The sequence below is a fragment of the Crocodylus porosus genome, unplaced genomic scaffold (genome assembly GCF_001723895.1).
Source record: "Crocodylus porosus isolate Cpor-Errol unplaced genomic scaffold, CroPor_comp1, whole genome shotgun sequence".
Lineage (NCBI taxonomy): Eukaryota > Metazoa > Chordata > Crocodylia > Crocodylidae > Crocodylus > Crocodylus porosus.
The window spans coordinates 1,782,403-1,788,070 of record NW_017728942.1 but is presented as its reverse complement, the minus strand read 5'-3'; positions in this window follow the sequence as shown (position 1 = coordinate 1,788,070).

Sequence of the window (5,668 nt, the reverse complement as noted above, 5' to 3'; positions counted from 1 at the left end):
GGCTGGACTCGATGATCTCCCGAGGTCCCTTCCAGCCCTGATGTCTATGAAATCTATGAAATCAATCTGTTGGACACTCAACCATATATTTCCAATGTGGTGCATGTAGTCTTTGATCTCTTATTTTTATCAATGAGAGGCAAGATGCAAACTCAAGGTACAAATCATCTGTGGATAAAAAGGCCAGCGCAAAAAGTGATGCTTAGGCCTTATGCTGGCCCACTGCATAGAGTGAATTTTACCCTCAATTCATGCCCTTTTGAAAATGTAAGGGATTGTCTAAATCATTTTGGGTGTGTTTGATGTGTCAGCAGGAACAAATGATAGATTAAGATGCTCTACAGAAATGAAATGCATGTGTCAGGGAAAAAGTGTGTACAATGGTAAATCTGTGCGGGACCCTAATCTGTTCAATCTTTTGAGGCTCAGAACACTTTTTAAAATTATTTTTAAGTAATTAATACAGGAAACACATGGTTTTAGTGTCAGGAGCAAAGGAATGGAAAATCCTTCCTTGCTACTCTTTCCCTTCTAGCCTGTGACAGATACTTTCACTGTGCTCATGAGTAAAGCCCCCACCCCATTTGCCCTCATTGGTGAAATAGGGATAAAAATACTCATTTCCCAGCGATGTTGTAAGTATTAATTAGTTAATGTTTGTTCACTTATTTTAAGAACAAACCCGTCTGTAACATATTTTTATTTCTTTGTTTGAATGCTTGCAGGTGTGCATGCATTCACAGAAATGGCCTTCTGAGATATATATCTCATTTTCATGAGAATTTCATGAAAGCCCAGGGGGACAGCAGTTGTATTACCCAAAGTTACCTTTATATTATACAATATAGGTGGCAACTAATCAAAAGACACACAGAATCTTTGGAATTTAAACTTGTTAGGTGTTTTGCTTAATACAGCTGAGCAGGAATTTGTGCTGGCATTGAAGATTTTTGGAGTCAGGCTATGCTATTTAAAATTGAATTTCACACTAATGAGCCTAAAATAAAATCAAGTGTGAAAGGAGATTTCAAAGTACTCTCAGCTGTATCAGCCATTCCATATAAACGGAGAAAAGCTCATCTACAACCAAACAGCATCCTCTACTGGACAATAACATTACTTCAAAATGTTTTTACAGAAATCTTGAAGTCCTTTTTAGAGAGTGTTTAGGGCCCTTTATTCCTAAAGAGGAAGAAGAGAAGAAAGGATGCTGCTGATGATGGGTATGTTTGATTAGTCTAATAAAAAGGATAAAATACTGCTGTCTTCATTGCGGAGCCTTTTCCCTTTTTCTTTTCCTTTTTTTTCTTTTTTTTTTTTTGTTGTGCATGAGCATTGTTACATTTGGACAGGAAGTGAAATCCCATTTCCTTCAAGACTAAATCTGCACTATGAATCAGGTATTTCTAACACATGCTGCATTTTTACTGTTTTATTTTATGATTTCTATCATTGCTTTCAGGTTACATATTCAACAGACCTGAGTTAATCATTTGCAATGCATCATATATTCATTAAATATTATGTCCCTCTGCTTGCAAATCGAATGTAAACAAAACCCAATTTTGCCACAGCATTTGCTATCGTGTGCTGTTCAGAAAGTATTCAGTGCTCGGTGGTTGCACCTACACGAGACGCTGACCACGCAGTCCTTACTGTGCACTCATTTAGCACTTGTATAAACAAGAGTAACTTGTATAAACAAGAGTCACTGAGCAGTTGCATCACCAAATGGCTGTTTCGTGATGCGGACTGTGCAGTAGCCCAACGTTATTGCTCAGTAGCGTCATCTCATGTTTTCTGCCACGTGACAGTACTGCACAGTAGTTACAGGCGACTGCGCAGTCAGAGCCTCGTGTAGACATGGCCAGTATGTGTTGAGCCATTACTCTTGGTACTGCTCTGTTCCTTCATTGGCTAAACTTAACTCTCAAAATCAAATTACCAGTGCAAATTTGAAAGTTGCTCTTATGGACAATACTGCAATATTCCCATAAAATCTGCAGTCCTTGCCAATGAACTGATTTGCCACAGTATTTGTCCAGTTGCAATCTTTAACCACAGAAAGGATTGCAAAGGAATATGAGGCAGTATCCTACCATATCTGCAATCCTTTAGGAATTTCATGCTCCTTTCAGCACCCAGACAAATAGATGACCAACAGCTTATTCTGACATGATGTAAACAGTGATAAACACTAAAGTAAAACCTCCTTCAGGACGGATTATTACTCTGGAGTGCCATGAGTGATGGAGAGTTCAAGAACTTCACTGGTAACTGGTGGTACAAAAGCAAAAGAGGCCTTAGGTCAGGACTGAGTAAACCAGACACTGCAGTAATTTAGAGGTTTGCAGACAGATTTGCTCAGCTGGAATGTCATCTGGTGCTTTGTAAAATAATAATATTTATAAACAATTAAAACGTATTATCAACAGCTCTCTTTACAAACCATACCCAGCAAAGAAGATTAATAAGATCTGAGGCCAGAAGTGTTCTTCAAACCATCTTTTCAGACCTCCTCCATCAATGCTGGCCACAAGCCAGATCCTTATGGCTGGCCAAAGACAACTAGGAAGTGACCAGACTGAGGAACAAATAAATGAGCGTTTTGTTAGTAGCATCACATCTAACCAGCTCTCCTATCAGCCTATAATACTGTGCTTTGCTTCAACTGGAGAATGAAGCAGAGACTTAGTGATTATTTCTACTATTCTCTTACCTAAAGTATTTTTTGTCAGGTAGGGCTGATTTTATACAGAGATTATCCCTCAAGAATATATAGGGCTCTAAAATATTGTCCTGAGGATGGGGCAGGGTATAGGCATGCTGTTTCTGGAAGTGACGGCATCAGACACAATTCTTTCCCTGATCCAAGGGTAATATGTTTTACCCCATCGTTGGAAAGAGGTTGCAATTTATGTCATCCCTTACCTCACCTTTGCATTGGGAGAATGGGAAAAACAGAGACTGGGTCCATTTTCTCCTGGGAGCTAGGGAGAACTGTAGTGCTGGAGCTGTGAATCAAAGGTAACTGAGAACTGTGACCTAAATAACCCTAATTCAGGGAGAAGGAGGGCCTTATTTTCCACAAGTCCCCTGCATGGCTGGGTTAGGGTTGCCTAAAACTTACACTAGAAATGACTCATTATTCCACATTATTCCATCTTGTCATAGTTTAATAAATAAATATCAAAGGTGCTAAGAACCTACATAAGAACCCAGTTGTAAAAGCCCTTGCACGCTTGAGATCAATGGGGCTATTCTTTTGAACAACAACAAATTGTATGTGCTAAAATTTGCAGATCTGAAAACTCCCCATCCATTTCATAAATGCTTTAACACAATACAATGCAAAATGCATTTTTCCCAGTCTTATCCATCAGCAGCATGTCAAGCTGAAGAAATCTTTTAATTAAAAAGGTGGGAAGGCTTGATCTCCTATAGCTAATATATAAGCAGTGGTCGTTTTTACAGTCATCTGACACAGTAAAGCACTCTAAGTTCCTTTTATAGCTATCTGCACAAATTGTGGTTTAGGGGGGAGAAAACCGGTAGAGTTTATCTGTGGCTAGATCAATAGGCGTTGCCAGCACTGAGATTATGCCATCTTATCTGTATGCTTGCACTTCATGAAAGATGGTAAGGTTTGTAAAGGAAAACCTGAAAGAAGAATATTATTCTTGATAAGGTTTGGTGCATGTGAGTTAATAAATTATTGTTGTCCTGGCCCTTAGGATTTTTGTTCTGTCTAAATTTCAGTTTTGTTTTCCACTTTCCCTCCCTGGTGGGTTGAACCTGGGAATAGCATCACTCACTGGCTCGTTAGTTTGATAAACTGGCATAAGTGACTATAGCTACAATGGGTACCTCTAGCACAGAAGCATTTATAGGGCTCGGGGGAATTCTGAAAAACACCAGAAAGTCTTTAGGTACTGAATCACAGCCAACTATTTGGAATCTTTATTTTTTTTTTTCTGTGAGAATGTCATCACTAAAATATGGAATATGCTTTTCCCACTTGGTTTCTATTACTTGTAAAGCATTCAAAAGCTTCTAGAATAGAATTACCTGCTAGAGAGCAAACAAAACTCTACTGAGTATTAAAGGAGCCCCTTCGCTGGTGTTTCTTTCCATTTTCAAACCAACTATATAATAAAAATGACTAAACATTAGACTTGAGCTGTGGGATTTTTGAATCCATCATATATTTGTTTGTTATCAGATTTATCCCACTAGTGTTTTACCATGCTGCTTTATCTTTTGCAAATAAATTTCATAAGACAACTAGGGTTTTTTTTCAGAGGTGACATACCCATCATCAAAATAACCTGTTAATTATATGACTTACCCTGCTTTCACAGTAAGTTGCTTGTTTTAAGAGTTATTCGGGTTATGATAGCAGCCAACTGGTGCTTAGACTAAAAAAAGAATTAAAGAGAAACACAAAGAGGTAAGAAGACGGGAAGGGATGACAAGTGCAGCACAGAGATGGCTCACAGAGAAGCAACCTGAAAAAAAATCCCAAAACTTGAGAATCCTTTGGTGAGACATCCGTGCAGCAAGATACTGAAGCACGTGCTTAACTTGAAGCATGACTGAGATTCAGATTTGTGGATTTCTCTGACCAGGGATGGGTTTAAGCACAGGCCTACACTCAAGATGCACCTCACTTTGTTGAACCAGGGCCTACCTGGTATTCATTCCACTCCCAGGACGGGCCTGTGGTGTCACCTTGTTCATGCCCACTGAGATTTCACCCAGAGTAACATGTGGAAAATCTTGGCTAAAAAAATCTACTGAAGAAAATACGATGACGATCTATTAATGTGCAATTTTAGGCCCAAAGTAACACTTATTGAGGTCACTGCCCACCAGATGCTGTCTTAGCAGTGCTTTTGAAAAAAGGCCACTCCGGCTCACTCTGCACGTGCAGGTAAAGGCAAGATGAGATCTAATGCACAATCCACAAAATTGCAATGCCACATGTCTCAGCTGACAGGGCTCCCAGCTGCAGCGGAGACCTTGCTATATGTGCAAACTAAGGCTTGATAGCAACCACCTATAAAGTTAGGACACATTTTCAATGTCTAAATTCATAGCTGGTTGGAGCTTTTTATGATATGATAGCTACTGTGGTAGCTGGTCATTGTGTGGTTAACCAGCTATTTGCACAATAACTATAGTGTGTTGAGGGGGCCTTAGACACTTAGAAATGAAGATTAGGATTTTGTTGACAACTATCCATGTATAAGCTACATCTAGAGAATATTTTCCATGCAGAGACTAAGAGAAGGGATAGAAATAATTTGCTATTAGGCCTAAAATCAAGCTGGTGTATTTGCACACTTAAAACCTGTGCAGTTACTACAGCTGTGCAGGGCGCTGAGGCAGGTGCTAAGGCAAGCAAACAGCATATGTACGCAGAACTGATGCAAGCAGTCATCTGTGTGCACTTATGCGTCACGTACAATTCTTATAAATGAATACAGAGAGTCCAAAAATCAAGTCTGATGTGAATTAGCAGCAAACCACTGATGTGGGGAAGTAAATACCCATAATCAGAAGTTCCCTGGGCAACGGAGTTTGATTCAAAAGCACATTGCTAAATTTTCTAAGGACGGCTTTGTATTTTCTGTTCTGTGATTGACATCAAAGCATAGTTATATAG